Source organism: Aegilops tauschii, chromosome 5 (genome assembly GCF_002575655.3).
Source record: "Aegilops tauschii subsp. strangulata cultivar AL8/78 chromosome 5, Aet v6.0, whole genome shotgun sequence".
Taxonomy (NCBI): domain Eukaryota; kingdom Viridiplantae; phylum Streptophyta; class Magnoliopsida; order Poales; family Poaceae; genus Aegilops; species Aegilops tauschii.
This window is the reverse complement of record NC_053039.3, coordinates 463,552,241-463,564,383: the sequence shown is the minus strand read 5'-3', so window position 1 is coordinate 463,564,383 and position 12,143 is coordinate 463,552,241.

The following is a 12,143-nucleotide window of genomic DNA, read 5'->3' as shown; positions in this document are numbered from 1 at the left end:
ACGAGATGTGAGCTATGAAAAAGACAAATTCAGCCCTGAATAGTGAGATTACTATTTGGCACTATTCAACGCTGTTTTTGTCTTTTTCATAGCTCACATCTCGTAATGTGTTTCAACTTGAAATTTTGTGTGGCAATAAAACATCATCCTCTTAACATCCCGCATTTTTTTGAATTTTTTTTGAAACTTCAAAACATCTTTTTCTCGTGGTTTTCATCGGTTTCCACCGAATGTTGGTTTCCGTATGATATCCCCCCCGCAGCGCGCGCGATCTGAGTCATGTGTTCTGACTGGCCAGAACCCAAACCCGACAGATCATACGTGTGCACCATTGGATGCTCCCAGATCGAACGGCAACCCAGAGCCCTTTCGACAGCACATGTAGTACATGGGTAAGCACTGTGCGCATGCGTCGTGTAGCAAATGCTTCCTTCTCTACTAGGTTTTCATTCAAAACAGGCTACCGTTTCTCGCCACTCCTCTCATCGGTTTCCCGCCTCTTCTCCTAGATATGCATGATGTAGATGTTCGTTTAATTCTTATAGTTCATCTCATCCAAAATCAATTAGTTTTATAAAAAATAATCTATTTTATGATTCGTGGAATTGTGCATTGTAAAGGTAAAAACAAAAAGTGACAATTCATTTAGAAAAAAAAGTTTGGGCAATTAAGATATGGAAGATTCTAGAGAACAAAGGAGAAGTGCTTGTGTTTTGAGGTTTGTGCATTATGCTTAAGCTCAACCATGCAGAATCTGGTGGAATGTAGATGATATCCAACGGCCAGTAGTGCTCGGATTTGCCATCTCTGTACCGTCGGAGTGGCTTCATCCAACGAGCAACTTTCAAAGTTATTCGCACACTATATAGGTGTATAGATGTATAGATATATATAGATGTGTCCCATGCTAGACAAAATAAAGTTTGAGCGCATGCGTGGGACGACCCCCCCCCCCACGCCGCCGCCTCAAAGTTGGGAAACTGACATCGTACGTATTGAACCAGGCTTGGAGTCGGGTACAGTGTTCGGTTTGTAATGTAGTTGGTGGCCCATCGAAGTTGTGCATTTGGGATTTAAACACATCATACACCATCGTACCCATACATATTTTCGGGCCGCATGCAGTGTATACAGGGTCTTCTGATCGACCACGTCTCCCTTGTGCGGTTTTTTTGTGACGGCACGGATATATGTGGGCTCCCCGAGTGTATATATATCATCCCTTTGACCGATAATGAGGGGTATGTGTTGGCCACGAATGGATTCCTCCTAGTTCGTGTTAGGGCCGGTCACCGTCAAATGTCGGTCAACCAAAGCTCGAGCTCATGCGTTGTCAGGATTCCCTCCCAGATGCTCGGATTGCTGGGTTCGACCTACATCAAACCCTGCGTATCTCGTCCTTAAATACCTTGCCTTCATGGTTGTTGTTTGTATCGAGAGGTAGGCACCACATGTAAATTGTACATTATTCTATATTGAAAACACACATCACCCCTTCCCAACATACATCATTTTGGGCAGCATGCAAGAGGTGCTGGTTTTGTGGTCCCTCTCGTGCGATTTTTATGATGGTTCAATCTATTGGCCCAAGCAGTTTATCGACAACAACAACTGTCATTTGACCAAATGATAGATTCATTGGTCCGTCTTATGGTATAGGTCATGGCGACATGCATGTATGACCAAAGTATCGATCATGACGTGCATCCGCCCCGTTGACAAGAAGTGGGTGGTGGTGGGCCAAGCATCCTAGCTAGGTACAACATTATGTCATTATATATATCCTAGCTAGGTGGTTGTTAGGGTGCTTTCAGGTTTGTGAGGTTGGTGCCACCAAAGTTATGCATTGTGTATTTAAAGTTTTAAACATCCCCAATATTCGTACATATATTTGGCCACTTCCAGGTGGTTCTTGACTTCTGGCCCCTCTCATCGATCTTCAATGACGCGCCCAACCATGGGCCCGCGGGGTCAAAGTTGTGCATTGGAATTTTGAACATCACATACCACCCTTTTCACTCATATATATTTGGGCCACACACTGGTGTGGCTGTCTTTTGACCCTCTCTAAAGTTAATTTTTGCTGCAAGGACTCTGATGACCCTCAACGGACACGAGGTATAATATCTTAACCGTGTGTGATACAAGTGCGATGTGAATCACCACGCCTGCGCAAGCACGAGCAAATTAAGGTGGAGGTACTGGCTCAACCGTGTGCGATGCAAGTGCGCTGAAATCACCACGATGGCGCAAGCGTGAGCAAATTAAGGTGGAGGTACTGGCTCAACCGTGTGCGATGTGCTACCTCTTGAGCATGCGTTGGTTTTTCCTTGAAGAGGAAAGGGTGATGCAGCAAAGTAGCGTAAGTATTTCCCTTAGTTTTTGAGAACCAAGGTATCAATCCAGTAGGAGACTACACGCAAATCCCTCGTACCTGCACAAACAAATAAGAACCTTGCAACCAACACGATAAAGGGGTTGTCAATCCCTTCACGACCACTTGCAAAAGTGAGATATGATAAAGATAATAAGATAAATATTTTTTGGTATTTTTGTTGTATAGATTGGAAAGTAAAGATTGCAAAATAAACGGTAACAGAAATAGCACGTTGGCGGGAGATTAATATGATGGAAGATAGATCCGGGAGCCATAGGTTTCACTAGTGGCTTCTCTCAAGATAGCATATTTTATGGTGGGTGAACAAATTACTGCCGAGCAATTGATAGAAAAGCGCATAGTTATGAGAATATCTAGGCAAGATCATGTATATAGGCATCACGTCCGCGACAAGTAAACCGAAACAATTCTGCATCTACTACTATTACTCCACACATCGACCGCTATCCAGCATGCATCTAGAGTATTAAGTTCATAAGAACAGAGTAACGCATTAAGCAAGATGACATGATGTAGAGGGATAAACTCAAGCAATATGATATCAACCCCATCTTTTTATCCTCGATGGCAACAATACAATACGTGTCGTTTCCCTTTCTGTCATTGGGATCGAGCACCGCAAGATTGAACCCAAAGCTAAGCACTTCTCCCATTGCAAGAAAGATCAATCTAGTAGGCCAAACCAAACTGATAATTCGAAGAGACTTGCAAAGATATCAAATCGTACATATAAGAATTCAGAGAAGAATCAAATATTGTTCATAGATAAACTTGATCATAAACTCACAATTCATCAGATCTCGACAAACACACCGCAAAAAGTATTACATCAAATAGATCTCCAAGAGAATCGAGGAGAACTTTGTACTGAGATCCAAAGAGAGAGAAGAAGCCATCTAGCTAATAACTATGGACCCGAAGGTCTGTGGTAAACTACTCACACATCATCGGAGAGGCTATGGTGTTGATGTAGAAGCCCTCCGTGATCGATTCCCCCTCCGGCCGACAGCCGGAAAAGGCCCCAAGATGGGATCCCACGGGTACAGAAGGTTGCAGCAGTGGAAATAGGGTTTCGTGGTGCTCCTGGATGATTTCAGGGTATATGAGTATATATAGGCGAAAGAAGTAGGTCGGCGGAGCCACGAGGGGCCCACGAGGGTGGGGGGCGCGCCTACCCCCCTGGGCACGCCCTCCTGCCTCGTGGCCGCCTCGTTGCTTCCTTGAAGTCCACTCGAAGTCTCCTGGAATGCGTTTGTTCCAAAAATGATCCTCGCGAAGGTTTCATTCCGTTTGGATTCTGTTTGATATTCCTTTTCTGCGAAACACTAATATAGGCAAAAAAACAGCAATTTGCACTGGGCCATTGGTTAGTAGGTTAGTCCCAAAAATAATATAAAAGTGCATATTAAAGCCCATTAAACATCCAAGACAGATAATATAATAGCATGGAACAATCAAAAATTATAGATACGTTGGAGACGTATCACGTTGCAAGTGCGCTGAAATCACCACGACCGCGCAAGCGCGAGCAAATTAAGGAGGAGGTACTGGCTCATCCGTGTGCGATGCAAGTGTGCTAAAATCACCACGACCGCGCAAGTGCGAGCAAATTAAGGTGGAGGTACTGGCTCAATCGTGTGCGGTGCAAGTGCATTGAAATCACCACGACCGCGCAAGCGCGAGCAAATTAAGGTGGAGGTACTGGCTCAACCGTGTGCGATGCAAGTGCGGTGAAATCACCACGACCACGCAAGCGCGGGCAAAGGGTGGAGGGACCGGCTTAACCGTGTTCGATGCAAGTACGATGTAAAACCACCACCTGTGCAAGCTAAAGGCGGGTAAGTTTATTTGGAAATTAGGACGGACCGTGTGCGATAGACCAACTAGCTAGAAATATAAAAAACAAACTACCCGCCTTGCGTGTTGCAAAAATCGGCAGATCCGTGCCACTTTTCCTTATTATCATACACCCTTATTGTTATTGGACCGTGCGCGATCTTGGGCACTCCCACCCCGCATCAATTCCTTTACCCAAATTTTAGTAGCCGCCGTACTTCAACCATCGCCCACACTCCTCCAGCACCGACTTTATAGTAAAATTGCGGTAGCCGAGGCATTTGAACCGTCGCCCTCCCTCGTCCACCACCATCTCCACCCACCATTACTAAAAATTTTAGTAGCCGCGGCGTATCCTCAAACACCACCCCCCCTCCACAGTCCCCCACCCGCCCCCTCCCCCCCTCGAATCTAGCTCACGGCGGCCACCGGCGCCGCCGCGAACCCCTGCCGGTCTGCCCGTTCCTCCTAGCTTAGATAATAAAGTTCAGGTTACCCAGAGATTCCCATACCGTCGCCCCACTCCGCCTGAGGTTTTAGATGAGGCCTGCAGTGTCCCTCCCCGCCAGATCCACATCCCCTGCTCCAGAATGTCGCAGCCTAAGCTCGACCACGTATCCCGGGGAGCCCGACGAGCATTCGGCCAAGAAGAGGTTTATCATGGCCTCTCCGGCGGATGTTGGCGAGGTGGCCGCCGTTCGCCCCGACCTGTCGATCCCGCAGCAACACGTCACCGTGGAAGCCGGCAAAGACGTTGACTACGTTGCCATGCCGAAGGCTTCATGTTAGCGGGCTAGCTTATTACTGTATCTAGGGAAAGCTGGCTACTACATCAAGCTCGTCCACACCGACGGCTTCGCGCAGGCCATGTCACAGGTTAAGTGGTCCATCCCCAACCCCTCTGGTTCAACCGCTGTCGATCTCTTCGACAGCCCTGCCGCTGATCTCCTCTGCCAAGCGGTCATGGATTTGCGAGCTTTATACGCCATCGAGACCATTTTGTCACTTCTGAAGGACACGTTCTACGGCGGCGGCTTGGGATCCTCAATTGCCAGGTCAGATCTCATCGACCACGACCACGACCACGACCACGAGGAGGGCACCCACGAAGGTTCTTCCAAGGTGAAACAGCCCATCTGTGACATCAGAGAGCGCACCATGGGTCTGTGCTCTTCCAACTAGAAGGATCCCGTCCATGAAATGTGAGGCAACATTCTTGAAGGAAATATGCCCTAGAGGCAATAATAAAGTTATTATTTATTTCCTTATATCATGATAAATGTTTATTATTCATGCTAGAATTGTATTACCCGGAAACATAATACTTGTGTGAATACATAGACAAACAGAGTGTCACTAGTATGCCTCTACTTGACTAGCTCGTTGATCAAAGATGGTTATGTTTCCTAGCCATATACATGAGTTGTCATTTGATTAACGGGATCACATCATTAGGAGAATGATGTGATTGACTTGACCCATTCCGTTAGCTTAGCACACGATCGTTTAGTATTCTGCTATTGCTTTCTTCATGACTTATATATGTTCCTATGACTATGAGATTATGCAACTCCCGTTTACCGGAGGAACACTTTGTGTGCTACCAAACGTCACAACGTAACTGGGTGATTATAAAGGTGCTCTACAGGTGTCTCAAAAGGTACTTGTTGGGTTGGCGTATTTCGAGATCAGGATTTGTCACTCCGAATGTCGGAGAGGTATCTCTGGGCTCACTCGGTAATGCACATCACTTAAGCCTTGCAAGCATTGCAACTAATGAGTTAGTTGCGGGATGATGTATTACGGAACGAGTAAAGAGACTTGCCGGTAACGAGATTGAACTAGGTATTGAGATACCGACGATCGAATCTCGGGCAAGTAACATACCAATGACAAAGGGAACAACGTATGTTGTTATGCGGTTTGACCGATAAAGATCTTCGTAGAATATGTGGGAGCCACTATGAGCATCCAGGTTCCGCTATTGGTTATTGGCCGGAGACTTGTCTCGGTCATGTCTACATAGTTATCGAACTCGTAGGGTCTGCACGCTTAAAGTTTCGATGATAATTATATTATGAGTTTATATGTTTTGATGTACCGAAGGTAGTTAAGAGTCCCGGATGTGATCACGGACATGACGAGGAGTCTCGAAATGGTCGAGACATGAAGATTGATATATTGGACGACTATATTCGGACACCGAAATGGTTCCGGGGGTTATCGGATATATACCGGAGTACCGGGAGGTTACCGGAACCCCCGGGGGTTTAATGGGCCTACATGGGCCTTAGTGGAGAAGAGGAGAGGCGGCTAGGGCAGGCCGCGCACCCCCTCCCCTCTAGTCCGAATTGGACAAGGAGGGGGGGCGCCCCCCTTTCCTTCCTCTCCCTCTCCTCTTTCCCCCTTCTCTTAATCCAACAAGGAAGGTAGGAAGTCCTACTCCAGGTGGGAGTAGGACTCCTCCTGGCGCTCCCCTCTCCTGGCCGGCCGCCTCTCCACCCCTTGCTCCTTTATATACGGGGGCAGGGGACACCCCAAAGACACAACAATTGATCATTGATCTTTTAGCCGTGTGCGGTGCCCCCCTCCACCATAGTCCACCTCGATAATATTGTAGCGGTGCTTAGGCGAAGCCCTGTGTTGGTAGAACATCATCATCGTCACCACGCCGTCGTGCTGACGAAACTCTCCCTCAACACTCAGCTGGATCGGAGTTCGAGGGACATCATCGGGCTGAACGTGTGCTGAACACGGAGGTGCCGTGCGTTCGGTGCTTGATCGGTCGGATCGTGAAGACGTACGACTACATCAACCGTGTTGCGCTAACGCTTCCGCTTTCGGTCTACAAGGGTACGTGGACACACTCTCCCCTCTCGTTGCTATGCATCACCATGATCTTGCGTGTGCGTAGGAATTTTTTTGAAATTACTACATTCCCCAACAGTGGCATCCGAGCCAGGTTTTATGCGTACATGTCATATGCACGAGTAGAACACAAGTGAGTTGTGGGCGATATAAGTCATACTGCTTACCAGCATGTCATACTTTGGTTCGGCGGTATTGTTGGATGAAGCAGCCCGGACCGACATTACGCGTACGCTTACGCGAGACTGGTTCTACCGAAGTGCTTTGCACACAGGTGGCTGGCGGGTGTCAGTTTCGCCAACTTTAGTTGAACCGAGTGTGGCTACGCCCGGTCCTTGCGAAGGTTAAAACAACACCAACTTGACAAACTATCGTTGTGGTTTTGATGCGTAGGTAAGAACGGTTCTTGCTCAACCCGTAGCAGCCACGTAAAATTTGCAACAACAAAGTAGAAGACGTCTAACTTGTTTTTGCAGGGCACGTTGTGATGTGATATGGTCAAGGCATGATGCTAAATTTTATTGTATGAGATGATCATGTTTTGTAACCGAGTTATCGGCAACTGGCAGGAGCCATATGGTTGTCGCTATATTGTATGCAATGCAATCGCCCTGTAATGCTTTACTTTATCACTAAGCGATAGCGATAGTCGTAGAAGCATAAGATTGGCGAGACGACAATGATGCTACGATGGAGATCAAGGTGTCGCACCGGTGATGATGGTGATCATGACGGTGCTTCGGAGATGGAGATCACAAGCACAAGCTGATGATGGCCATATCATATCACTTATATTGATTGCATGTGATGTTTATCTTTTATGCATCTTATCTTGCTTTGATTGACGGTAGCATTATAAGATGATCTCTCACTAAATTATCAAAGTATAAGTGTTCTCCCTCAGTATGCACCGTTGTGAAAGTTCTTCGTGCTGAGACACCACGTGATGATCGGGTGTGATAGGCTCTACGTTCAAATACAACGGCTGCAAAACAGTTGCACACGCGGAATACTTAGGTTAAACTTGACGAGCCTAGCATATAACAGACATGGCCTCGGAACACGGAGACCAAAAGGTCGAGCGTGAATCATATAGTAGATATGATCAACATAGTGATGTTCACCATTGAAACAACTCCATCTCACGTGATGATCGGACATGGTTTAGTTGATTTGGATCATGTGATCACTTAGAGGATTAGAGGGATGTCTATCTAAGTGGGAGTTCTTAAGTAATATGATTAATTGAACTTAAATTTATCATGAACTTAGTACCTGATAGTATTTTGCTTGTCTATGTTGATTGTAGATAGATGGCCCGTGCTGTTGTTCCGTTGAATTTTAATGCGTTCCTTGAGAAAGCAAAGTTGAAAGATGATGGTAGCAATTACATGGACTGGGTCCGTAACTTGAGGATTATCCTCATTGCTGCACAGAAGAATTACGTCCTGGAAGCACCGCTAGGTGCCAAACCTGCTGCAGGAGCAACACCAGATGTTATGAACGTCTGGCAAAGCAAAGCTGATGACTACTCGATAGTTCAGTGTGCCATGCTTTATGGCCTAGAACCGGGACTTCAACGACGTTTTGAACGTCATGGAGCATATGAGATGTTCCAGGAGTTGAAGTTAATATTTCAAGCAAATGCCCGGATTGAGAGATATGAAGTCTCCAATAAGTTCTACAGCTGTAAGATGGAGGAGAATAGTTCTGTCTGTGAGCATATACTCAAAATGTCTGGGTATAACAATCACTTGATTCAACTGGGAGTTAATCTTTTGGATGATAGCGTCATTGACAGAATTCTTCAATCACTGCCACCAAGCTACAAGAGCTTCGTGATGAACTATAACATGCAAGGGATGGATAAGACAATTCCCGAGCTCTTCGCAATGCTAAAGGCTGCGGAGGTAGAAATCAAGAAGGAGCATCAAGTGTTGATGGTCAACAAGACCACCAGTTTCAAGAAAAAGGGCAAAGGGAAGAAGAAGGGGAACTTCAAGAAGAACAACAAACAAGTTGCTGCTCAGGAGAAGAAACCCAAGTCTGGACCTAAGCCTGAGAATGAGTGCTTCTACTGCAAACAGACTGGTCACCGGAAGCGGAACTGCCCCAAGTATTTGGCGGATAAGAAGGATGGCAAGGTGAACAAAGGTATATGTGATATACATCTTATTGATGTGTACCTTACTAATGCTCGCAGTAGCACCTAGGTATTTGATACTGGTTCTGCTGCTAATATTTGCAACTTGAAACAGGGACTACGGATTAAGCGAAGATTGGCTAAGGACGAGGTGACGATGCGCGTGGGAAATGGTTCCAAAGTCGATGTGATCGTGGTCGGCACGCTACCTCTACATCTACCTTCAGGATTAATTTTAGACCTAAATAATTCTTATTTGGTGCCAGCGTTGAGCATGAACATCATATCTGGATCTTGTTTGATGCGAGGCGGTTATTCATTTAAATCAGAGAATAATGGTTGTTCTATTTATATGAGTAATATCTTTTATGGTCATGCACCCTTGAAGAGTGGTCTATTTTTGTTGAATCTCGATAGTAGTGATACACATATTCATAATATTGAAGCCAAAAGATGCAGAGTTGATAATGTTAGTGCAACTTATTTGTGGCACTGCCGTTTAGGTCATATCGGTGTAAAGCGCATGAAGAAACTCCATACTGATGGAGTTTTGGAACCACTTGATTATGAATCACTTGGTACTTGCGAACCATGCCTCATGGGCAAGATGACTAAAACGCCGTTCTCCGGAACTATGGAGCGAGCAACAGATTTGTTGGAAATCATACATACAGATGTATGTGGTCCAATGAATGTTGAGGCTCACGGCGGGTATCGTTATTTTCTCACCTTCACAAATGATTTAAGCAGATATGGGTATATCTACTTAATGAAACATAAGTCTGAAACATTTGAAAAGTTCAAAGAATTTCAGAATGAAGTTGAAAATCATCGTAACAAGAAAATAAAGTTTCTATGATCTGATCGTGGAGGAGAATATTTGAGTTACAAGTTTGGTCTTCATTTGAAACAATGCGGAATAGTTTCGCAACTCACGCCACCCGGAACACCACAGCGAAATGGTGTGTCCGAACGTCGTAATCGCACTTTACTAGATATGGTGCGACCTATGATGTCTCTTACTGATTTACCACTATCGTTTTGGGGATATGCTTTAGAGACGGCTGCATTCACGTTAAATAAGACACAATCGAAATCCGTTGAGACGACGCCTTATGAACTGTGGTTTGACAAGAAACCAAAGTTGTCGTTTCATAAAGTTTGGGGCTGCGATGCTTATGTGAAAAAGCTTCAACCTGATAAGCTCGAACCCAAATCGGAAAAATGTGTCTTCATAGGATACCCAAAAGAGACTGTTGGGTACACCTTCTATCACAGATCCAAAGGCAAGACTTTTGTTGCTAAATTTGGAATCTTTCTACAGAAGGAGTTAATAAGACCACCAGTTTCAAGAAAAAGGGCAAAGGGAAGAAGAAGGGGAACTTCAAGAAGAACAGCAAGCAAGTTACTGCTCAAGAGAAGAAACCCAAGTCTGGACCTAAGCCTGAGACTGAGTGCTTCTACTGCAAGCAGACTGGTCACTGAAAGCGGAACTGCCCCAAGTATTTGGCGGATAAGAAGGATGGCAAGGTGAACAAAGGTATATGTGATATACATGTTATTGATGTGTACCTTACCAGAGCTCGCAGTAGCACCTGGGTATTTGATACTGGTTCTGTTGCTAATATTTGCAACTCAAAACAGGGACTACGGACTAAGCGAACACTGGCCAAGGACGAGGTGACGATGCGTGTGGGAAACAATTCCAAAGTCGATGTGATCGCCGTCGGCACGCTACCCCTACATCTACCTTCGGTACTAGTATTAGACCTAAATAATTGTTATTTGGTGCCGGCGTTGAGCATGAACATTATATCTGGATCTTGTTTGATGCGAGACGGTTATTCATTTAAATCAGAGAATAATGGTTGTTCTGTTTATATGATTAATATCTTTTATGGTCATGCACCCTTGAAGAGTGGTCAATTTTTGATGAATCTCGATAGTAGTGATACACATATTCATAATGTTGAAGCCAAAAGATGCAGAGTTGATAATGATAGTGCAACTTATTTGTGGCACTGCCGTTTAGGTCATATCGGTGTAAAGAGCATGAAGAAACTTCATACTGATGGACTTTTGGAACCACTTGATTATGAATCACTTGGTACTTGCGAACCGTGCCTCATGGGCAAGATGACTAAAACGCCGTTCTCCGGAACTATGGAGCGAGCTTCTCCGGAACTATGGAGCGAGCAACTGATTTGTTGGAAATCATACATACAGATGTATGTGGTCCGATGAATGTTGAGGCTCGCGGCGGGTATCGTTATTTTCTCACCTTCACAGATGATTTAAGCGGATATGGGTATATCTACTTAATGAAACATAGTTCTGAAACATTTGAAAAGTTCAAAGAATTTCAGAGTGAAGTTGAAAATCATCGTAACAAGAAAATAAAGTTTCTACGATCTGATCGTGGAGGAGAATATTTGAGTTACGAGTTTGGTCTACATTTGAAACAATGCGGAATAGTTTCGCAACTCACGCCACCCGGAACACCACAGCGTAATGGTGTGTCCGAACGTAGTAATCGTACTTTACTAGATATGGTGCGATCTATCATGTCTCTTACTGATTTACCGCTATCGTTTTGGGGTTATGCTTTAGAGACGGCTGCATTCACGTTAAATAGGGCACCATCGAAATCCGTTGAGACGACGCCTTATGAACTGTGGTTAGGCAAGAAACCAAAGTTGTCGTTTCTTAAAGTTTGGGGCTGCGATGCTTATGTGAAAAAGCTTCAACCTGATAAGCTCGAACCCAAATCGGAGAAATGTGTCTTCATAGGATACCCAAAGGAGACAGTTGGGTACACCTTCTATCACAGATCCGAAGGCAAGACATTCGTTGCTAAGTATGGATCCTTTCTAGAGAAGGAGTTTCTCTCGAAAGAAG